A 26,257-nucleotide genomic window follows, 5' to 3' on the forward strand; every position below is an offset into this window, starting at 1 on the left:
ATGCCTGGCGTGGGTGATGTTAAAAAGTAGTACTGGGATGGGAACGTAGGTGGGATGTCAAAAGATACCCTCCATCCTTAACGTTCCCTTGATGGAAATGACAGCCTTATTTGTTTTGTTAACCAGTGTGTAATTAAAAGTCAATATTCAAGATCATAATAAAAATCGGTATAACTACTCATGTTGTGAGACTGAGGCTTGGAAGGAAAATCTATTAAAACACAGCCTTGTGTAATTTACAAGAAATCAGTAATAAAATGTTTGCTCTCAACATTATCTGCAAAATGGTCTGTATATTACCAGAATAAATCCATATTACTTGGGGGCTGTAGATAAATATCCATAGGCAAAGTTCACATTGAGGTTATCTGCCTCACGTTCTGAACTGGGGAGTGCTATTTAGAGGAGGTAATTTGTGGTTTCCTTCTCCAAGTCTCAAGTACATTGTGCAGAAATGAGTTCAGTTCCTGAGAGGGTAACTGTCATATCCAAGTAGGAAAAGAATGCCATTGCAGGGTTGTACCCATTGCAAAAAGAATATAGCTTTTGTCCTCAGTGTGAAACAAAGGGAAGATTCTTAACAATTAAAAGTCCTGAATGAACCTTCTGTTCACCAAAAAAAGGGAGCTAGTTGATGCTTTGTGAAACACTGACTCAGTGGGCAGTAGAGTGATGTCTTATTTCATGTCATCAGTGAATTCGGTGCTCAAGTATATGAAGCTTTCATGAAGTTGTACCTTGGATTCTGATTTAAGAATAATTTTTTATGCATAGGAAAAAATCTAATAGCAATGGGAGGAGTACTGAAACACCCTAGCAGAAAAGTTTTCATGGGAGGACTGACACCTTTCAAGGCAAGAAAATGGGCTTTGGTAATATTTGATTCCCTGACATTAACTAAGGGTTGTTGCTTCTTGTCATTTAAATTAGACTCTAAGGTGGTGTTAGGGAGAGGGTCTCTCTATTGTCACTTTGTCTCCTTTCCCACCCCTTTGTCACCTCTTTCCAGCAGCAGAAGGGACTTCGAATCTTGTCTGGTGGTGACTACTAACATCTATTTATGGTAAAGTCCCAGTTTTAGAACTCCAGGCTTTGCTTTTGATATGGAAATGGAAACTCTGAAATTTATAAATCCCCTTTGCCTCTCAGCACACTTGACTTTCAGGAACTATTGTCCTCTAGGGGAGTGGTTCTCAAAACCAGCAGCATTAGTATTACCTGGGAACTTATCAGAAATACAAATTGTTGAGTCCCACCCCAGACCCCCTGGATCAGAAACTCTGGATGGGTTTCTGGAGTGAGACCCGGTAACCTGTCTGTTAGCAAGGCTCCAAGTGATTCTGATGCTCACTAAAGTTGGAGAACCACTGCTGCAGGGAGGCCAGAATATTCTCATTGAGGCCCAGAGCCCAGCAATGATTTCTTTGTCCTGCGTGATACCTGTCCTTCCCTTAAGCCAGTGAATGCTGTGAATTTCATTGATGGGGAATCACAGGGCAACGTAATTTACTTAAATAATAAACAGATTTATGTTCTATTTCAGAAACATTAATCCCTTTGCACATGTCCTGTCCTGAAAGAGAACTTGGCAAGTCTATTAGGTTCCCATTTTCAGCAGGATTTCTTATTCTTACAAACTTATGTCTCTTTCTCCTCATTGCTTCCAGAAAACATAGGCATTCCAAAGTCATCTGAAGCTCCAGACCAATTTCATACTCGAATTAGAGAAATAAAATATTCAGTACAGTGAGTATAAAACTGGCATTCTGGTGACATAAATCTATAAACTGGGCCCATTGAACTCACTAGAACCACGTTAGTAAATGATCATGGTGAGGACCTCAAGACTCACAATTGCTTCTGAATTATGAAAAATAAAAATATATCAAGCTACGTGGCCTCTAAACTTAAGTAATAGGGGTATTCTGTTATCCTCTCCAGATTTAATAGTTCATCTCCATGGGTGTAGTTCGATGCAACATAACTGATGTTGATTCAGTTCACTGGCAACTCTCTGAGTCCACATTTTGACCCAGCAAAGCCCTGCATTCCCTGTCTAAACCTGACAGGATATGGGGATTGAGGCCATGGATAACACTAGGAGAAAGGCTCTTGTACCAGAGTGAACAGAGAAAAGACAGCTAAGGTCCTGGTTCCCAGACTGTGCATGGGGCACTACCACAAACATAAGAGTGCTACAGGGTATTTTAAATTTGTAACAGTAACACAGCAATACTCCCCATCTGTTCACACTGCATGAATTACTAGCTTACAGTAATTCACAGCTTCAGAATTAGCTCCAGGGACTTCCCTGGTGGCACAGTGGTTAGGAACCTGCCTGCCAATGCAGGGGACATGGGTTTGGGACCTGGTGCGGGAAGATCCCACAGGCCATGGAGCAACTAAGCCTGTGTGCCACAACTACTGAGCCTGCACTCTAGAGCCTGTGAGCCACAACTACTGAGCCTACATGCCACAACTACTGAAGCCCACGCGCCTACAGCCCATGCTCCACAACAAAGAGAGGCCACAGCAATGAGAAGCCCCTGCACCGCAATGAAGAATAGCCCCTGCTCGACGCAACTAGAGAAAGCCCGCGCACAGCAATAAAGACCCAACACAGCCAAAATAAATAAATAAATAAATAAAAACATTAGCTCCGGCCCCTTTGAGGACACCCTAGCTTCACAAAGCTGGGTTTTCAGAAGTTGCTGTGATAAAAAGCTAGTGCCCCGCAAAAATTGTTGTGGAACTGGAAATCAGGGTGTCAGTGTCCAATCTGAAGGCAAGATTTGAGAAGCTGTGCAGTGCCCTACAGGCACACACATCCATCAGTAAATAACTGTGATTATGTAAGAATGAAACTTTTTTTTCATTCAACATATATGTATTTTTTCAAATGGCTACTAAGTTGTTAGGACATAAATACATTATACATTTTAAAGTTTTTGGACCTAGCTACTTAACAAACAAAACTGTTAGGCATTTCTTTTGGCATAGAGGTGCTATGAACCAAGAAAGTTTGTGAATCTCTGGGCCAAGGGATTCTTCTTATCTGGAACTACCAAGAATAAGATATTTACCACAGAGGTGAAGGCAGAGGTGGTAGGAGCCTAAGGCTGTCAGACAAAAGCTTATAGACAAGGTCAAGAATGTGGGGCTGCAACTCTCTTGAGTCCTTGCTTGGCCAAACACTTGTACTGCCAGCATAGCAACTGTTTCTCTCTGCCTTGTATTTTACGGAACTTTTACACATCAATCTCCTCCCTTAGAATGTAAATTCCTGAGATCTTTCCTTATTTGTTTCTCTATTTTCCCAGCACAGCATCTTGAACACTTTCTGAGAGACTGTCTTGGAATCAAGCAGCTTTTAGATTCGGTTGAGAACATCCTTTCAGTATAATTCTTTAGTTATTCTTGCACCTCCCAGATTTCAGGTGGATGCAACATCTGTGATGAGGCCTCATGTTACTCCCATGCACATTGGTGCTTGAGCAGATGTCACAATTCATGGTTTCTGTAAGCTTGAGGCTTGAGGACCAATGGCCTGGCTGGCCCCACGTTTCATAGTCCTGAACTTGTGTATACTCAGTGAATGAATGGATGGATGGATGGATGAATGGATGAAATCCTCAGAAGACTGAACTGTGTTTTAACATAACTGTCATTAGTCTTACAAGTCAGGAAATCAAAGGTAGCAGACAAGGGTGACCAGGACAAACAATGCATGTCCATACCCCTGGGAAGTTCTCTCTTGAGAATTATACTCTTTTAAAGGACTTCTCCAAAACCATCAGCTCGAAATTTCTGCCTATCTTAAGAGTCATTAAGATCTTTTTATCTTATGCAAACAAGATTTCCTGACAAATTCACTGAACATATGAACACTTTCTTAATCTCCCCCTATTCTCACCAGGAAGGACAGTGAGTTCTGTTTGGCATGGTCCTCTCTAAGTCATCTATACATATAAACATGATTGACCCAACTCTTGTACATCTGAACGTATCTGCCCTGACTTTGCTCCAGAGAGATACCTAGTTGAGTAGAGGAGGAAGACGAAGTTTATCAAAATGATTCCGTGTAAAGTTCATTGATGCATCTGCTAGATTTTTTAGCAGTATGTGCTTGCGAATGGAGTGTATTCCAATGTTCCATTTGTAAATCAGTTATATGGAACATGAAATTCATTTTTTCATTAAAAAAGTATTTATAAAAGGTGGTTACTTTTCCAGCTTAGCCCCCAAGCTTATTTAGCCTATAATTTTGCTAGAATAAGGTAGATTCACAAATGGGTTCACACTGCCTTAGTGTTCATGGTCAAATAAAGCAGAAAAAGTAAAATTAAATAATAAGTTTCCATTTTTAAATATATCTTGAAGGTCTATGTTTTGAAAAAGACAGTTTTAAATAAAAGGGATGAGATAGGTGAAGACTTTTAGAAAAATTCTGAAACAAATTTTGTGAAAAATCTGAACCTGTATAATCCCATCCCCAACTCAGAAGAGATACTTAACCCAGCAATAGCAGCAAGGATAGCCTTGGTATTCATAGGAGTAATTCTCCCCTGACCTCATTCTGTACTGCATTACCACCTCCTCCATGGGTAACAGATTCATGTTGATCTATCTTCCTGGCATCCCTTCCCCCTTCATTGGTGATAGCCTTTCAATATTCCCTCAGGGGAAAAAAATCCTAATAATACTTCCACTTTAATCCTTCATGAAGTTTACTGACTCCATCTCTGAGGTTAAGAAGTGTGCAAGGAATTTAGTTCTGGGTTGGCTAATCAGAGCATTTCAGCCTTCAACTTACTGATTGGTCCAGAGATGAGCACATGAACTTATCAGTTACAGTCAGAACCAAGGTGCATGACTTTCACCAGGACTTTTGGGAAAAAGACCTTCATTGCCCTAGAGTTTCTAAGCTTGCAAGGTGCAAGCCTGGTGCTGCTTATAAAACAGCCAACAACAACAAAAAGCAACCGCTGAGCCTGCTTGGAAATTAAGCCAATACAGGAAGTTAGAGCCAAGGAACGTAGAAAGCTAAATTCTTGACTACAAATTTTAAACATCTGTGGCTCAAGCCTGTTCCTTAAATACATGAGCCAATGATTTTTCCTTTATGTTTCAGGCATTTTTAGTTGGCTTTCTGTCACTTTCAACCAAAAGAGTTAATTTATTTTACAACAAATGTCAATTTATAGTATATGTTTTAAACTGCTTCTGTGAGAATACCAAGGAAGACCCACACAACCTGTGTCCGGATTCTGATACCAGGTGGGTTGGATTCCAGAGATTTCCAAGGGGATTTGAATTAGAGGTCACTGGTTGTTCATATTTCTTGATTTGGGTCTCTTCCTACCATTGACCACCCATTGTTAGTGATGTTTTATTCCTTCCTCCTCTGCCCCCAGGGAGATATAGAAATGTAACAAAAAGAGAAAAGGAGAATCATAGAAATATAACAAAGAATTTTCTTTGATTAGAGAACTGAAGTTCTTTTCCTCTCTTTCCACTGTCAATATACATATCTTCACAAAACTACTTTAATCTCCCCAGGTCTTTGTTCTCATATTTGTATAAGAGGAGACCATGATTCTGAGATTTCTGAAAGTAAATGAAGTTGTAAGGGAAAAGAATCGTGAGGCAGAGTTAAAACAAAGGCATGGGTAATCCCACTATTGAGCATATATCCGGAAAAGACAAAAACTCTAATTCAAAAAGATACATACACCCCAATGTTCATAGCAGCACTATTTACAATAGTCATGACATGGAAGCAACCTAAATGTCCATCAACAGATGAATGGAGATACACACACACACACACACACACACACACACACACACACACACACACACACAATGGAATATTACACAGCCATGAAAAAGAATGAAATAATGCCATTTGCAGCAACATGGATGGACCTAGAGATTATCATACTAAGTAAAGTAAGTCATACAGAGAAAGACAAACATCATATGATATCACTTATATGTGGAGTCAAAACAAAATAATGCAAATGAATTTATTTACCAAACATAAATAGACTCACAGACATAGAAAACAATACTATCGTTACCAAAGGGGAAGGGGAGGGATAAATTAGGAGTTTGGGATGAACAGATACACACTACTCTATATAAACAACAAGATATATATAGATATACATATATATATATATATATCCATATATATATAGATAGATATCTGAATCACTTTGCTGTGCACCTGAAACTAACCCAACACTGTAAATCAGCTATACTTAAATTTTTTTTAAAAGTTTGCTTTAAAAGAGGTGAATTTTATGGTATGTAAATTCTATCTCAATAAAGCTGTTATAAAAAACAAAACAAAACAAAACAAAGGCATGGGTACCAGTAAGAAAGAGATTTCCTGAGGTGTAGTGAACTGAGGGGAGAGCAGTGAAACATGGGAAAACTGGGCATGCCCTGGACACAGTCCCAGTGAACGGGAAGACAGTGCTTGGGAGGAGGCAGTGAGCCAAATGATTCCTTGTGGGAGCCCACAGAACAGACCATCAGCCCCAGGCACAAGGCACTGCAGATTCACAAGGAGTGGTCCATAGACTGAAGGCTGTAAGGTTCACTTTCATGAATGCACCCAAGAAGTCTATGTTTAATATATCTGGTCATTTATGATACTCCTATAGTAAAACCAGATGAAAGAACACCTAACTTTTCATAACAGGGAGGTGGAAGGGGAGGAGAAATACTTTATGACAGAAGACTGTTTTGCCTCTGAAAATGAATATAACCCTGATTAAAATGAACAACTTTTTAACTTACTGGAATAATTAGTTGACATTTGGTTATAAAATAAACCAATTTTATAGTGCTGATTTCTGCTCTTTCTACAACATTAATGTCCACAGAAAGGTTTTAATTCCACATGGAATGGGTTGTTGGTATTATGTTAACAAGCTACTCAAGATTTAAAAAACAAAAAAACCAAAAAACATAACATGCACAAATTTAAATGCAGTAGTAAAAGGTCAGCCCTGAATTGTATATACAATGTATTTGTCAACATTTCCTTTTGAGATAATGTGATGCTAACTTTATTACCAAAGCCTGCTTGACACCTGTTCTAGAGTGTTCTCTTGACTCAGGTAACAAACACATGGAGAGAAAATCTGTGTTTGTTTTTGTCTAATCTAGAGAAGCCAAGATGCACATTGTAATAATTTTAAAAGCATTAGCAATTAAATGACAGAGTTCAAGGGACTTCCATGTCAGGGAAGATGGAATAGACATACTATTTCCTATTCCTCCTGCTAACTACAACTAAAAACCCTGGGCATTACATATGACAGAAACATACGGAGACTCGGAAAGGTAGAGGGAAGAAGACAAATGAGCTGGGGTCCTTGGGACCCCAAGAACAACACAGTGGTAAGTGCCCTGGGTTTGTATGGTTTGGGGGGTTTTGAGTTTGTGGTTTGGCTTCCTGTATTCCAGGCAGAAGAAACTAGCAATCCAGAAATTCTAACAAGCACAGAGAAAAAGAAGTCCCAACAAAATTCTGCTTTCTCCAGCCAAAGGCCAGCAAAAGGACAGCCTAACAAGACAGAAAACTTTTAGAAAATAACTGCTTTACTCCAGTCACTAAATAAATAAGTAAGTAGGTAAATAAATAAATAAATAAATAAATTGTCATCAGCAAAGGCTGATGGGGCCTAGATGTCACGCCTGCCAGGTTGAACAAAACACCCCAAATACTCTGCTGGGGTGGCATCAGAAGACAGAGAAGATAGTCAAGACTTTTAATCCTACAGTCAAAGATTAGTGGGGAGATGGAACTCCCCCATTTTGCCCAGTAGTGTTGGGGAAGCCAGCTAAGACAGAAAACTTAAATAAGATTCAAAATATCATAACATAAAACCCCAAATGTCCAGGTTTCAAGCAAAAATTACTCATCAAACCAAGAACCAGGAAGATCCCAAATTGAATTTAAAAAATCAGTGGATGCCAACACTATGCCAACATAGATGTTAGAATCATGGGACAGAAGTTTTAAAGTAGCCACCATAAAAAATGCTTCAATGAGCAAGTAAGAGCACACTGAAATGAAATAATATAAAGTCTCAGCACAGAAATAGAAAGTCTTTCCAAAGAAAGAGAAGATATAAAGAAAAGCAAAATGGAAAATTTAAACCTGAAAAATACAATAACCAAAATAGAAAACCTCAATGGATGGGGTGAAAATCAGAATGGAGAGGATACATGAAAGGTAACTGAACTGAAAGATAGAGCTATATAAATTACTCAGTCTTAATGGAAAGAAACTAATTTTAAAAAGTAAATGAACAGAGCCTCAGGAACCTGTGGGACTACAGAAATATTTACCATTAAATCATATCATTGGAATCCCAGAAGGATAAGAGAAAGACAGGAGTATCAAAAAAGTATTTGAAGAAATAGTGGCTGAAAGCTTCCTAACTTGGCAAAAGACATAAACCTACAGATTCAAGATCTCGAGCAAATCCCAAGCAGGATAAAAAAAAATTTTTAATTCACAGCAAGTGTATTAGTCTACTGAGGCTACTAAAACAGAATACCACACACTGAGTGGCTTGAATAACAAAAATGAATTTTCTCACAGTTTTGGATGCTAGAAATCTAACATCAAAGTTCTGGCAGGGTGCTTTTCCGGTGAAGCCTCCCTTGCTGGCTTGCAGACAGCTATCTTCTTACGTGTCCTCATGTAGCCTTTCCTCTGTGCATGCATGGGGAGAGAAAGAGAGAGAGAGAGAGATCTCATGTCTCTTTCTCTTCTTATAAGGATATAAGTTCTACCAGATTAGGGCCCCACCCTATAATCTCATTCGACCTTAATTACCTCCTTAAAGGCCCTGTCACCAACTACAGTCACGTTGTGGGTTAGGGCTTCAACACAGGAATTTGGCGGAGACGCTTCAGTCGATAGCACCAAGAAACATCATAGTCAAACTTCTGAAAAGACAAAATAAAATCTTGAAAGAAGCAAGACAGAAATGACACCTAAAGGGAAAATGATTTGGATGATAATGGATTTCTCATCAACAGCAATGGAAGCCAGAAGGAATTTCCACAACATTTTTCAAGTGCTGAAAAAAAAAGAAATGCCAGGCCAGAACCTCATACACAGAGAAAAAAAATCCTCCATAAGTAAAGGAGAAATTAAGACATTTCTCACATGGAAGAAAACTAAGAGAATTTGTCTCCAGCAGTCTTACTCTAAAAGAATAGTTAAAAGAAGTTCTCTAAACAGAAAGGAAGTGATAAAAACAGGAACTTAGGAATATCAGAAAGGAAGAAAGAACATGGTAAGCAAAAGTATGGATAAATACAATAGATTTTCCTTCTCTTCAGTTTTTTAATTTATATTTGATGGTTAAAGCAAAAATTATAACACTGATGTAGTTTTAAATGTATGAACAGAAAGTATTTAAGACTATTATATTATACATGAGGAAAGGTAAAGGGACATAAATGAAGGCAAATTTTTCATACTTTACTCAAACTGGCAAAATGACAACAACAGTAGACTGTGTTAAGTTGTGTCTATGAAACCATTTTTTGCTCTTAGAGCAACCACTAAAAAACTATACAAAGAAATACGCTCAAAAACAATATAGATAAGTCAAAATTAAATTCTAGAAAATGTTCCAATAACCTACAGGAAGGCAGGCAAAAAGAAAACCAAGAAACAAAACAAAACCAAAAAAACAAAGAGAACAAACAGAAAAGAAAAAATAAAATGACAGGCTTAGGTCCCAATATATCAATAATTTCATTAAATGTAAATGGTCTAAATGCACAAATTAAGGGATAGAAATTATGCTATCTATAAGAAACGTACTTTAAGTATAACAATAGAGGCAGATTGAAAGTAAAAGTATGGAGAAAGATGCATCATGGAAACTTTAATCAAAACAAAGATATTTATATGCAAAAAATGAAATTGGACCCTGTCGCTCAAAGAATTACTCAAATGGATCAATATGTAAATGTAAGAGCTAAAACTATAAAAGTCTTAGAAGAAACTATAGGTGTAAATCTTCACGACTTTAGATTATGCAATGGTTTCCTAGATATACCACCTAAAGCACAAGCAATCAGAGAAACAAAAAGTTGAAATTCACCAAAACTAAAAATTTTTGGCTTCAAAGGACATCATCATGAAAGTGTAACGACCACCTACAGAATGAAAGAAGATATCTGCAAATCACATATTTGATAAAACTGACAAAGGAAAAAGAGAGACGGTACAAATTACCAATATCTGGAATGAAATGGGATATCACTACAGAACTTACAGACATCAAAACATAGAGGAATGCTATGAACAACTCTCCACACACAAATTTGACTGTATATATGAAATGGACCATTTCCTCAAAAAAGCACAATCTACCACGACTCACCCAATTTGAAATAGATCACCTGAATAGCCTTATAGCTATTAAGGAAATTGAATTATAATTTTAAAACTTCCAAAAAAGAAATCTCCAGGTTCAGATCATTTCACTAGAGAAGTCTATCAAATGTTTAAAGAAGGATTCACACTGATTCTATACAGTCTCTTCCAGAAAACAGAAGAGAAGGACCATTCCCCAACTCATTTTATGAAGCTAGTACAGTAAGGCCCCTACATACGAACCTTCAAGCTGCGAACTTTCAAAGATACGAATGTACCTTCGCATGTCCAATCACATAAGTTAGTCACGTGTCTGTAAGATTACTGTACTGTAAGACTAAAATATTTTTTTTACTTTTTGTGTTTGTTTTTTATGTATTATTTGTGTGAAAAGTATTAAAACCTAAGACAGTACAGTACTATAGAGCCGATTATGTTAGTTGGGTACCTAGGCTAACTTGGTTGGACTTACAATCAAATTGGACCTATGAACGCACTCTTGGAACGGAACTCATTTGTATGTAGGGGACTTACTGTATTACCTGGATACCAAACTATGATGAGGGAAAAAAGTCAACCCCAAAAGGGACAATTAGTGTTTGCCAGGCATTAAGGAGGAGTAGGGTTGGTGTGGCTAGAAAAGGGCAACATGAAGAAACTGTGGTCATGGAAATGTTTTGGTTTTGACTGTATCAATAAAAATATCCTGGTTGTCACTATGAAGAACAGTATGGAGGTTCCTTAAAAAACTAAAAATAGAGCTACCATATGATCCAGCAATCCCACTCCTGGGCAACTAACTATCCAGAGAAAACCATAATTTGAAAAGATACATGCACCCCAATGTTCATTGCAGCACTATTTACAAAGCGAAGACATGGAAGCAATCTAAATGCCCATCAACAGAGGAATGGATAAAAAAGATGGGGTACACATAGACAATGGAATATTACTCAGCCATAAAAAAGAATGAAATAATGCCATTTGCAGCAACATGGATGGACCTAGAAATTATCATACTAAGTGAAGTAAGTCATACAGAGAAAGACAAATATCATATGATATAATTTATATGTGGAATCTAAAAAGATGATCCAAATGAACCTATTTACAAAACAGAAACAGACTCACAGACTTTGAAAACAAACTTATGGTTACCAAAGGGGAAAGGTGGGGGAAAGGATAAATTAAGAGTTTAGGATTAACATATACACACTATTATATATAAAATAGATAATCACCAAGGACCTACTGTATAGCACAGGGAACTCTACTGAGTATTCTGTAATAACCTATATGGGAAAAGAATCAGAAAAAGAATGAATATATATATATGTATAACTGAATCACTTTGCTGTATACCTGAAACTAACACAACATTGTAAATCAACTATGCCCCAATATAAAATAAAAATTAAATTGAAAAATAATTCTGGTGTGACATGGTACTATAGCTTTGCAATATTTTACCATTGGGGGAAACTGGGGAAAGAGTACATTAAATTTCTTACAACTGCATGTGAATCTACTTTTTGAGATAATCATAATTATCTCAAAGTGAAAAGATTAATTTTAAAAAGACACTGTTCATTAGTATGAATGCAGCCATCTGCTAACAACAATAGGAGTGTCTACAAAACGTATGCTTAGCTCTAGTTAAAAATGAAATAAAGTACAATGTGGATCTAAAATATACACATCTTTCTACAAATTAAATCCTGACAGTCCTGAGTATATTCTCAGCTGTTTTCAGCACAGATTTGAAATATCTGGATCCATAAGTTGTCAGTCCAACATTCACTTGAAATGATTTAATTAAATCTTAGACCACCTCTCTCTTCTTTTGTTAAATTATTAGAAACAAAACCTATTTTCTAAATGACCTGACATAAAAATACATGTGTAATATATATTATCTGATTTCCCTATAATTAGCACAACCATGACAAACCTGTTCCTTTGACACAAACCTCATAATTACACATAATGGTAATAAGTCAAATGGGTTGATTGATGAGACCCTGTAAGGCGGAACCTCTGGGGAATAACAGACAGCAGTTTTCTCAAGTACTCCCCCTGCCTGATTCCTGGAAGCAGCCACAGGGAGAAGCCAGAGTAGAAGGGAAGCCACATTTCTCTCCACACCGTACTGTCTTAAGTACGCCTCGCTTTAACCACCATCAAGCCTCCTCCTAACACTGAAACTCTAGCAGTAGTACACTAGCTAGTGTCTTCTGAGCACTTACTATGTGCTGGGCACTGTGCTAAGCATATATTTAATGTTAATAGTAATCACATGCACCAGATATTATATTATCTCCAATTTAAAGAAAAAGGAATGAAGGAAGGAAGGAAGGAAGGAAGAGAGGAAAGAAGGGAGAAAAAAAAGGGAAGAAAAGGAAAGAACACCCAAGTTCAGAGATGTCAAAAAACTAGACCAAAGTCATATCACCTAGTGGTAAAGCTGGAATTTGAACTAAGATCTGTCTGAATTTAAAGCTCAAGCCTTTAACCACTACTCCAGTGGTTCTCAGCCTTTGCTGTACATTAGAACTGATGGTGAACTTTTAAAAAATCTTCATGCCAGGTAACACTCCACATAGTGAAATTAGAATGTCTGGAGTAGAAGCCAGCTTCAGTATGTTTTAAAAGATCACACGTGCATTCTAATGTACTGGCCATTTGGGAACCACTTTACTATTAACTAGACTTGAGATTAAAACTCTGGCTGCCCAGGCACATTCCATTACCAACCTTCACCCACAAAGCTTTGCCTATTCTACCCTCAAAGTCTTAAGTACACCCTGCTTCATTGAATGCCCTCATCCTGAATCTGGCCCCTGAGAAGCTGCTTAGAATTTCTGGATTACCCAGGAGAGTCATCTACACTAGGGTTTAGGCTAATGAAGGCTCAACACCTTTCCTCTCTGATGTAATGATTCAGACTGTGGCCTTGGATGCCTCAGCCCCAGAGCAATATAGAAATATAGACATCTGGGGGCCCTGAAGCTTTACAGTTGGAAGCCAACATCATAGCAGACTTAGCAACAGCAGACCTGAATAGATGTGAGACCCACTCCTGAGAAAGGAGTATAACAAATTAGAAAATATGAACAGGGTCCCCAACATATGAACCATTGACTTTCGTAAATAAAAACCTCAGCAATGGCTTGTAAAGATTCTCAGTGCGAATCGTGTATCAGTTAAGCTCATCATGCTGGCAGAAGAGACTTCGGTTAATAAAAATGAGGCACTGAAACTAGAAAAAGCAAGGCCACACAGCTAGTAAGGTCAACAGATGTCACCTGGGCCATTAGCTTCTTTTTCCTTGTTCAACATCTTCACAGACATTGCAAAATTGGGGAGACATGGGTAATTGCTGGGCACAAAAGTTGGTAGACAGAGAAAAGAAAAATAAAGATGGAAAGAGCTAATAAATTCCACAAATCCAAAAGCGAACAATCAAAGTCAATGTGTATGGCCCAAAATAAGTTGCATATTTGGAAGAAATGGAATTTAGCTACCACTGTCTGAATCCAAATTTGAGACCAAAGTCAGTTGGGAGACACGCAGAACACAAATGCATTCTGATTGTTCCTGCCTGTCTCTCATCCCCCGTATGAGCAGTTGAATTCATCAGCTTGTTAACAGTGGCTTGGAGAAACATGATATCTTGAAAATTTCCAGAACAGTGTTGGCAATTGTCCCTTCACAAATTACCCTAGAAGCCATTTCTTACTGGGTTTATGCTCTAGTTTTCTTTGTCCAATTTAGTGACCATGTGTCCCTTTTAAATTTTTTCAAGATATCACTCTTGACACTTTTTCCTTTACATTTAGACAATGATAAAGTCCTGAAAAGATGTCTGCCTCCCAAGAACTGGATTTGACTGGGCTGGTGATGAAAGAAGGAAACTGTCTCCCTCATGCAGCTGGTATGTGGATGGTGTGGAGGGTGACAGTGGGAGGGTCAGGACTCACTACCAAACAACCTCTGGCAATGCTTCTTCAAGGCTAAGGCTGGTGAATCCTGCTTCTGAAGCAGGTCTCAGGCACACATCTGCTCTTCTCAAGCAACCTTCAGGCCCACCAAGTGACAAAGAGACAAAGCTGAAGGAAAATGCTCCTTACGTAGAGAGTAACTCTTTTCAAGGCACTAATCCAGTGTGCTCCTGAAGGAAGCATTAACCCCACATCATTCCCTTTAGCTGTGCCTTCAGAGAGTAGTTACTATCTACTTAAAATATGGCCACTTTCTATACAGCAGAAGGAAGAAATGTTCATAATGAACATAACACGATGCTTTGCTCTCAAGTCTCAATATCACTCTACAGAGTCAGTAAATGTAACCAGTATAGTTCAGCCAATAAATTCACTTATTCTGAAATAAGTAGACATTTCAGTAGAAGGTATACACATGCATCCGGAAAAGTGAAACCAACACGTATTAGCTATCTATTGCTGCATAAGAAATTATCCCAAAACACAGCAAATTAAAATAACAAGTATTTATTATCTCATAGTGTCTGAAGGTCATGAATCACGGCACAGGTCAGCAGGGTGCATCTGTCTCAGGGTCTCACCAGGCTGCACCAGCTGGGTCTACAGTCTTTTCACACCTTAACTGGGGGAGGATCTGAGACCAAGCTCACTGACAAGAGGCCTGTTGGCAGGCCTCATGGCCTTGATGTCTGTTGGCTGGACACACAAGTTCCTTGCCACATGGGCCTCTCCATGAAGTTACTCATAGTACAGCAGCTTATTTTCCCCAGAGCAAGGGCTGTGAGAAGGAGCAAAAAAGGGAAGAGCAATATGGAAGTCACAGTGTTTTATAATCTAATCTGAGGTGACAAACCCATCATGTTTTTTCCTATTCTATTCATAGAAGCCATTAAGACCAGCCCAGACTCAAAGGGAGAGGATTATATAAGGGCATGAACACTCACAGGCAGGGATCATTGGGGCCATTTTAGAGGCTGCCTATCACACAACACAATTCCTTCTCCCCATATTAAATAATACTGAGATGGGGCATGCTTCCCCTACATTAAACAACACCTAGAACAAACAAATATTACTTAGAGGCTTGCACCAGGAAACACCTGCTCCTGGAAGGTAAGAGTGTAAACTAAGGTAGCTTACTCAGCAAGACTAAAATCTTGCTCATCAAGGTGTCTTCAAGACCCTCACCTCACTGTGCCCACCAGTCCAGAGCTATTAGGTCATAGACTCTGCCCAATCACAAATAATTTCGTACTTGGCAAAACTGACCTTAAAATCACCCAGCCCATATCCTAAAATGCTTATAAACGTCCTCCCCTAATTTCATGTTTTCAGACAGCCCTAAGACTTTACAAAGGTGGTCATCTCTCTTACATCAGTAGGTTTAGTAAGAGCTTTGCATGACCAACAGATTTTTCTGTGGGTCGTCTGAGATGTCAAGAGTAGACAATTTCAAGTATAAGAGTGATTATTTCAGTTTCTTATTACCCATGAAATGTTGACCTACTGGCACTGTAGAATGACAAATTATTTTAATCAAATTCTTTTTGAAAGAAAAAGGAAGTAAAATTATAATTAACCTCTTCAAGAAAAGGTACTGTGGCTTGCTATACATTCAACTGTTAAAGCTAGATCATCTTACTTAGAAGTATACACTGGATACTTTATGACTAGCAAAAAGTCCAAACTAATGTCCGTATTTTCTTCACATCATTCTGTTCTTTCCTAATTATTTATCAGTGTTGGGGATTTTGCTGCCCTTCCCTACCATCACAAGAACAGGGAAGTTGTAGAATTTCTGAACTCTCACTTTTTCCACACAGGCAAAAATTTCACTAGATCCATACAAAATAAAATTCTCTCACATTTCAAAATGTTAACTTGGTGTTTCAGTGTTTTTAAGCTATTTGTAATATTAATATATTTAGAATCCTTCCTGATATTTTTTAAATGAAATTTAAAGCACCAAGCTCTCTATTCTGTGTCCAGTGTCAGAAGCAAACACCCCTGTGACTCACAGCACTTATCTCCAAGGCTCTTAATTAAAATGCAAGTGTTTTGTGGGGTGGGGTGTTTTGTTGTTGTTGGTAGCCCATGAAAATTAATGGTGTTATTCATGGGGAAATTATAGTTGATACTTAGAATTCTCACCTGACTGTAATCCAAAACACAAAATAATTTGATGTCCTTCAGATTGCATCCTGTATTTAGATTTGTTTCAGGATATTCATCTTTACTTAACAGCAGGTTTTCCTCTACTCTGAGCTGCAGTGTTTAGTGGTAATGATGGAGAAACTATTTTTAATATTTAAGAAAGTCATCCTTACATGCACTATTTATCTTGTAATTATGATTAATGACGTTAATCTGATGTCCAATTGAATTTATGAATTTTAAAATTTGGTTTTACTGTTTAAACAGCCACGTAGGCCACCTTGCTAAAATAGCACCCACACGATTAGCCATGGGGAATTGAGAACTTTTACCTTATCTGTAGATGATGAAGCATTCAATAGGTTAAAAAAAACTACACATTCCAAATTTTTAACTTTTAAAATATATGTAGATAGATGGAAACCTGGTTCTTTATCTCAAAGTGGGGACTTGATTAAATAACCATATACCAAAGAAAGGTTTCATTTGGTTAGAGTAACTTGAGACCGTCCTAAGATAATTTCCCTTCCATTTGAGATCAAAACCATGCTCTTAAAGCTCAGAATACAAACCCACTGAGAATTTGGGACCTAGCCAACACTTTTAATGAAAATCACTATATTTTCTCAAGTCCTAGGGTATTTTAGTCCTTGCATTCTAATGAGTAATCGGTACCACTACCAACCCATTAATCACACATATGGCTGCTTTAATAAGTAATTTTTCTGTGAATATAGCTTAAAGACTATGATTGAAATGAAAATGCCCCTGATTTATCAGCTTATTGATATTCTTGATGAATTAATTCAAGCCCCATGTCTTCATGTATTTGGGATTGGTTTCACAAAATAAATTATATCATTTTTCATAAATGTTTGTACTTTTTTATGTTCAATATTCAATCTGATCAAGCATTACAGTGTGAAATATTAAGATCCAGTGAAAAGTCTGATGTCAACACGTAACAGAATAAATCATTTTAAAAGTCTAAATCTTTATTTTTACATGAATCACTGTTGATTTACAAATATGCCTCTAGACAGTGTGTTACATAGATATTTAATGTCTGCATGCGTATAATTCCTTCAACTACAGAAAACCTGCCCCGCCAGCCTTCAGTCATCCTGGTTCCCAACTGAGGAATTTGATAATCAAAAGAAAAAAATCAAGTTCTAAGCCTATTTCTTTTGAAAACTGAGGTTCGAAAAGACACAAACTCTTCTTTTTTTTCTCTGCAGGCTGATATTTATCTGCCTAACCACCACCACCAGGAGGAGAAGGAATTGGTTAAGAAATGACCAACTTTCCATTACAATTTCTTCCAGTGCCAACTTCCCAAAGGTATTTACCTGTCCAAACCATAATTCTGAATCTAAATCACTATTTTTAATCTGATTTTTAAATTCATTTTAAAATTCAAAGAAGGAAAAATTTGAGAAAAAAGGTTTGAACAATCAAAAAAGTGCGTGCTATAAGCAGTAAGATCCTTCCTAGCACACTCCCTTCTCCTTTCCCTTTCCATGGTGGTAGTCAACCTTATTTGTTTTTAAAGCTTTCAGACATTTTGAAATTCATTTTGAAATTTTATATACATATATATATATATATATACATGCGCAGCATTTTTAGTACTAGCAAAAGATTGGGGAAAAGCTTAATATCCATTACTAGGAGACTAATACATGATTCATCCATATAATAAAATTCTCTGAGGCCACAAGAGACAAGTCAGGAAACTTTTATGTATAAATATGGCAAGGTCTCAAATATACTGTCAAATGAAAAAAGCAAGGTACAGGACACTGTGTAAAGTATGCATCCATTTTTTTTAAATGTATGAAAATATTTCTGAAAAGATTAAAAAGATAAAACAAACTTGAGAACCTTCAGGAAAAGGAATCAAGTGTCTGAGACAGAGGTGGGAAAGAGTCTCAACACAGATAAGCTTTTGTACATTTTTAATTTAAGTAAATAAAATTTATAATAAAATTCAAATTTTAATTAATAAACACATTTTAATTGTAAAAAATTTAAGTTCTGTCTTATGGCCTGTTTTTTACATTAATGGAATTTCACTGCATGTATTATTCTGCATTATGCTTTTCGTCACAGAACATTTCTTATAGATTTTTTCTTTTCAATACTTCGGAGACTACTGAATTCTTTTTCAAAGCTACATATTATTCCAACACAGATAAACCAAAGTTTATTTTTAAATTCTTCTATTAATACACTACATCACTGGGTTGCAGGCCAGTCAATAAATGCTTCATGGCCCAATTTAATTAAGCTCTCTTAATTTACTATTAACACTTCCTTTGGTCTATTACTAGACAATAAATATAAAAAACAAATATGTTCAACCTTACTAATAATCAAACAAATGAAAATTAAAATAGCAATGGGAGGAATTCACTGCTTGCAAAGAAATTCATTGCTTGTGAATAACAGGGCATCATCTTACATTTCTAGTAAGATATAAAATGGTAGAGTTTGAAAAGCAATTTGGTAATTTGATTGAAAGCATTAACATGCATATATTTTTCTTCCATTAATTCCATGTCCATGAATTATTTTTAATTAAGCAATTGGACAAATTAGCCAAAATAAATGTGCAGTTTTTATTACATCATTTTCATGAAAGTAAAAAAAAATGAAGACAATGAGAATATCTAATCATAACAGGTGATCAGTTAATTTATTATGATATGTCCATACAATAAAATACATTAAGTCATTTAAAACAAAGCTGTGGAGAATTATTTATTGAAATTGTTAAAAGAAAATCTGATTGCAAACAGTATATAAATCATTACCTCATTCTGAGAAAACAATATATTTGAATAGAAAAATATCCTGAAGGAATATATACCCCAAACATTAAACAGCAATTTTTGCCCAAAATTGGAAGCACGGTTAATCTTTTATTACTTTCCAAATAAATATTTTATAATTTTTCTGAAATCAGCACGCATCACTTGTAATATACCACTAACATGTATTTTAAAGAAGTAAAACAAGGTTCAGTAATTGTTTAGTCATCAAACTCTATCTACCATAAGTTGGAACATATCAAAGACCAAAGCATAGAAATAATGGATTTGATAACCTTCTACAATTGCATTTTAACACCTAAAACTTGCAACTTTTTGTGTATGGTGCCCTTGGTTGAAAAACATTGTTTAAAATGATAGCCACCTCCAATAAAGATGTTAAAAAAAAATATATATATATATATATATATATGTATATATATATATATAGCCACTAAAAGGTACAAACTTTCAGTTACAAGACTAAGTTCTGGGGATCTAATGTACAGTACAGTGCATATAGTTAATTATACTGTATTACAGACTTAAATTTGTTAAGAGAGTAGATCTTCAATGTTCACACCACGAAAAGAACATGGTAATTATGTGACATGACGGAGGTGTTAGATATGGTAGTAATCATTTTTGCAATATATAAACGTATCAAATCAACACATTTTTCACCTTAAATGTATACAGTGTTATATGTCAATTATATGTCTATAAAGCTGGAAAAAATAAAGTAAAATAAAGCTGCAGTTGGGGAGTGGACAATGAATCCACCTCTAACTAAGAATTAGACTCAGTAGTCATTACGATTCTCCTTGATGTATATAAATGACAAGACCTATTTTCTTGAAACAATCTGTAATTGATCTGGCAAAAGTAGAAAGCAACTCTTAGAACTTCAGAATATCAGCTATGCACAGCTAGTACCATGGAAAAAAATGTCTGAATGAGTAAGAAGAATGTGGGCAATACTGAAGGAAGAACTCTAGGTATGAGGCTTACCCCTAAGTAACCAGTATGACATTTTTCTTTGTAAATATTCTTTTATGCTCTGTGAAGTCTTTTATAGGAACCCCCTGCACCCCAACCTCACCCTAATAGCGCTCAGAACAGCGCATTTATCGCACCATGTTTATTACTTGTGTAAACACGTTTCTCCCCATGGACTGCATGTGGAGTCTGTGAAGAGGCCCTGTGACGTGGCTTTGTGCTAAATATTCTCTGAAGGCTTTGTTTTTGCTGTCTAGTTATACTGTTTTTGTGTGGGGCCTTAGACAGATTGAAAAATCATGTCCCCAGCTGGAATCTTCCCTTTACAATACATTTTTCAGGGAAAAACTGTAACTTACAAACAGTATAGATCATAGGATCAGTAGGATACCAATATCTTTAAAGAGCATACATAATCTCTATAAAAGGACACCTTGCTATTCAAGTCCGATCTCTTGTTAGGGGGAGTTTACACAGCAATTTCTAATAACGAGGCATTCTTAGTTATCCAAAATCTATTTAGCAGCAGCAGTTTGGTTAGTGGAATTATCAGGAAATGTATCCAAATCTATTGGTCTCCAGAGTTCAAACAGGGAACATTCAAAATTTAATTAAATATTGGATGTTATATCTTAATCGTAAACGTTCAAGATGCAATTTCAGGAGATGAGGTGATTTTTACTTTCTTCTCTATTCCCTCTATATTCTAGACATTTTCTAAATCAAACTTGAGTGTTTCGTTTTCTAAGAAAAGATTTTGAGTAGTGACTCACATTTCAATATTTCTTTAAGGGGAAAAGATCCAAGTCAGTTCGATGTGAATTGTCTGACTGACCCTCAGAGTGTTGCTCATTCAACATAAAAAGTATCACACAGTGAGAGGGATCTTCTTGATCAAAATAAGCTTTGCAATCATCTGAATGAGAAAGATACATTCTAAGAAATGTGTTTTCTAACTGCCCCAAACGATTCTGCACAACTCTAAATAAAATTCATCATCTTCTTTACTTACTATATTAAAGCCAATAAATTTTTGAAGGAAAAAAATCATCTGTAATGAAATAGGAAGGAAAATTATTTTCCTCATAACGACTATGTTTTTTAGTCAGGTCGCTGTGAATTCAATAAAATCAATCTATTTTTGCTTCGTCTGCCTTGTTGAGATCAATTCTTCAATTGCAAATGCAATAAAAAAAAGTTTTAAATGTCTGAATTCAAATCAATATAATATATTCCAGAATCCACTCCCATTTTCTTGAAATGATGTACCTAAGGTCTTTGGAGAATCCCTGCATGCCCATTGATATGAGTGTAAAAACAAAGCATATCCTAAATAGAGCGAAATAAATACAACAGTAGCAGCAAAAATAATGAGACATTTATCGTCTGTGGTAGGTGGGGTATTATGAGAGGCAATAGAAATGCAAATGCCTGCGATATGAATGTGTAAGACATGAATCCTATGTCTCAAAAAGCTTATGCTCATGTATAGGTCAGACGGAGCCTTTGCACAAAAATATATCATTTGGGGCTTAGGGCAGATCATTATAATAATGATCCCATAATGAGTCACATTCTCTGTGCCCATGCTCCACTGTCATTCCTTCTATCAAGAGGCCAAGTCTATTCAGCTACTCAGTTGAATTCTGGCAAGTCTTGTACCTTTCTTTAACCAGTAGAATCTGGCAAATGTGACTTTGTGCATGTTCCAGTCTGTGCCTTAAAAGGCCTTGCAGCTCCTGCTCTCACCCTTTTAAGCTCTGAGATCACCATACCTGAATAAAGTAAAGAATATAAGATGAAAGAATGTGTAGAGAAAGAGGCTCAAGCGCCCCAGCCGCCACAAGGGAGCCACCCAGACCACGCACAGAAAACAGAACTGCCTGATCACCCACCAGTCCAGACGAAGAATACATGGGTTTTGATTTCAGCTACTTTGTTTTGAGGGTAGTTTGTTCGGCAGCAATAAGTAAAGTACTGCTTCAGCTATTTATTCATCCAACCAATATGTACGGAGTGCAAACTATATGCCAATCACTAGCAATGGACAAACAGGTGAACATCAACAATGGTCCCTTTTTCCAAGGAGTTTATGTTCTAGTACTTGAGGATAGGGAAGGGAAAGACCAATGATTTAAAAATAGTAAAATAAATAATAATTTTACATACAAAGAGATGATGGCTGTGAGAAAAACAAAGCAGGATAAAGAGATGGAGAGTGACCAAGGTGAGCAGGGGAGCAAAGAAGATGGTCAGAGAAGGCTTCTCAGGTTTGATGATGTTTAATCAGAAACCTGAATGTTGAGAAGAAGCAAGGCAGGCCAAAAAAAAAATATATGTGAGGGAACAGCTTTCTATCAATAAATGCTATCTATCAACACACATGGGATCAGCCTTCCATGCTTGGAACATCAAGGTCAGGGGCAGGAGGGCAATGACTACTGGTGGATGGCTGAAGTTGAGTTCCAAGAAACAGGGGCTGAAAAGATCTTGTGGGACCTTGTGCACCATAGGAAGGTCTGTTATATTTGAAGTAGTGAGGATCTTCTTCACTTTTAACATTTAGTTATGCAGAGACACAAATATCCATTGCTATAAAATGATTCAACCAACATAGCAACAGACTCTCCTCTTTACCCCTAAGGCCAGCCCACTGTAACGGCCATTTTGCCCCTTGATTTAAAAATAAAACCTAGGGGGACTTCCCTGGTGGCACAGTGATTAAGACTCCACGCTCCCAGAAAAGGGAACCCTGTTGCACTGTTGGTGGGAATGTAAATTGATACAGCCACTATGGAGAACAGTATGGAGGTTCCTTATAAAACTAAAAACATAAGTACCATACGACCCAGCAATCCCACTACTGGGCATATACACTGAGAAAACCGTAATTCAAAAAGAGTCACGTACCACAGTGTTCACTGCAGCTCTATTGACAATAGCCAGGACATGGAAGCAACCTAAGTGTCCATCGACAGATGAATGGATAAAGAAGATGTGGCACATATATACAATGGAATATTACTCAGCCATAAAAAGAAATTTGTAGTGAGGTGGATGGACCTGGAGTCTGTCATACAGAGTGAAGTAAGTCAGAAAGAGAAAAACAAATACATATATATGGAATCTCAAAAAAACGGTTCTGAAGAACCTAGGGACAGGACAGGAATAAAGACGCAGACATATAGAATGGACTTGAGGACACGGGAGGACGAAGGGTAAGCTGGGATGAAGTGAGAGAGTGGCATGGACATATATACACTACCAAATGTAAAATAGATAGCTAGTGGGAAGCAGCCGCATAGCACAGGGAGATCAGCTCGGTGCTTTGTGACCACCTAGAGGAGTGGGATAGGGAGGGTGGGAGGGAGACACAAGAGGGAGGGGATGTGGGGATGTATGTATACATAAAGCTGATTCACTTTATTATACAGCAGAAACTAACACACATTGTACAGCAATTATACAGAAACTAACACACATTGTAAAGCAATTATATTCCAATAAAGATGTTAAAAAAAAAAAAAAAAGACTCCACGCTCCCAATGCAGGGGACCCAGGTTTGATCCCTGGTCAGGGAACTAGATCCCACATGCATGCCGCAAGTAAGGAGCCTGCCTGCTGCAACTAAGACCCGGTGCAACCAAATAAATAAATAAATAAAGTAAATATTAAATAAATAAATAAATAATGAAAATAAAATCTGGGACTATTCTGGAGGTCCAGTGGTTGACTCTACGCTTCCACCGCAGGGGGCACGGGTTCGATCCCTGGTCAGAAAACTAAGATCCCGTGTGCCGCACAGCAGGGCCAAAAAACAAAAACTAAAAACAAAATCTGCATTATTTGAGCTTTAGAAATTGTCTATTGCATGGATTCACATTTGATAAGCAAAAATTCACTGCTGGGAGGCATGTCTTCAAAGTAGCTTGTTTTTACCCCGGGAATCCCTGACACTGGAGGGAAAATTTGGGTCCAAAGATTAGGAGCTTAGAAAGCACGTACTGTGAGGACAGCTCTAAAATTGAAGAAGCTGTCACTTGGTCAGAAACTCAGAGGGAAAGCTTAGCCAAGCAACAAAAGCCTTTTCAGGGCTCTTCACACCATGCAGTTGAAACAGTGGTTGATTTTATAGCTAATAAGGCATTAAACTGAATCTCTTAAGCTTTCCATATCGAAAGTAATTGTAAATTGAATTTGCTAAAACAATAACTTAAAGAGGCAAGACTTGAATGTTGTCGGAGCAAAGCAAATGATGATGCGGAATTTAAAGAGCCACTGAAACAAGTGTCTTCAAGTACTTTATTGATCTGCCAGAAGCAGCTGCTGTCAACCCTGAGCTTTGCTTAGCAAGTGGAATTATTGTGCATTGATTATTCATCATGTAGTCAGGCTATCAGACTCCAGCTCCAGGTGGGCTGGTCATTCACATTTCAACACTTTGACTCAATAGAAATAATGTGCCTTGGAAAGAACAGAGAGATAGCATCTCCCCTGGGCTCAGGGACTTCGTTCCATGGCTTGTAAAAGCAACACTCCAATCTCTCTGCCTTCCTCTTTGCATGGTGTTCCCCAGACCTGGGTGTCTGCCTCCAAATATCCAATTTGCATACGGATACCAGTCATACTGAATTAGAGCCCTCCTGTTGGTCTCATTTTAACTTGATTACCTCTGTAAGGACTCTATTTCCAAATAAGGTACTAGGGGTTAGGACTCCAGCAAAAGAATTTTGGGGGAGGGGAGACACAATTCAAGCCCTAACAGTGATAGTCCAAAAGGGTAGGGAATGGCTTAGTATTCTCAGTCTTGGCTGTGCCTCATCATCTGCTGGCAAGCTTTGAAAAATAGCTATGCCTGGTTCCCACTTTCAATGGCTTTGATTTAATTGGTCTGGGTTAGGGGCCCAGGCATAAGTATAGTGAAGAAGCATCTTCACTATACTTCATGGTTCTAAAGTGTAGCCAGGATTGAAAACTATTCACTAAATATCTCATTTAATAGAGTATTGAAGAATAGGGTACACTCATTCAGTATGGAAACTCAAAAATAGATCAATTATTTTAAGCACCATGAGGGCAGAGACTATCTGCTCTGATCACCAACACATCCCTAGGACTTATCAATGTCTAGCCTGTGGTGGCTGTCCCATTAATATTAACACAAGAATGCATACTTGAATAAGTTCAATATATTCACTGAGTAACTATTATATGTTAAGCATTACAGTGAGCATTGGAGAAATGTAATTTTTTTTGAGTAATTTAATGAGTGAATGAAGGCATGAGATTATACCCAACGTTCTCTTCCGGTCTACTTATAATATGAAATGGGGTGTTACAGTATAGGAATCAGTATTTTGAGTATGCTGGAACAAATCCACTCTAACAAAAATATTTATTTTAACTCAACTAAACAGCCTGCCTTTTGCCTGGAAAATTTTGAGGGGTTTTTTTTTTCTTCCTTTTTTTTTTCGTAATGGCTCTTACACAACTAGACCTTGGGGCCATCCTCTTTTACTGAGGATATAACTGCTTATGTAACAGGTGATGGACTCTTCATTGACACATTTCAGTATCACTGCATAATGTTTAAGAGTTGGCACTACTCTGTAGGAGAGAAAGACAGTATGCACACACAAAATTATCATAAGAAATTCTTGCATTCAAAATAATACCATTCAGATGCCATTGCCAATGGAGTAATACAATCTAAGATATAGATATCAGGGTTTATCCTTCACAGCATTAGTCAGAGATCGACCAGAATAAAGAGATGAGCAATTAATTACCTGTTGAATCTGATCAGTTTTGATAACTAGACTGGACAGTAGTTTTAGTCCAGTGAAAAAGCTTCTTTAGCTTTTTTG

The 26,257-nt window shown here is 37.3% G+C and overlaps 1 long non-coding RNA gene across 1 annotated transcript in view; it reads right to left on the reverse strand.

The window, feature by feature from the left end:
- LOC114484297 (uncharacterized) overlaps positions 1 to 26,257 on the reverse strand; it is a 275,416-nt gene that overhangs the window by 203,231 nt on the left and 45,928 nt on the right. The window lies entirely within an intron of this gene.

This window comes from Physeter macrocephalus, chromosome 18, assembly GCF_002837175.3.
Source record: "Physeter macrocephalus isolate SW-GA chromosome 18, ASM283717v5, whole genome shotgun sequence".
Lineage (NCBI taxonomy): Eukaryota > Metazoa > Chordata > Mammalia > Artiodactyla > Physeteridae > Physeter > Physeter macrocephalus.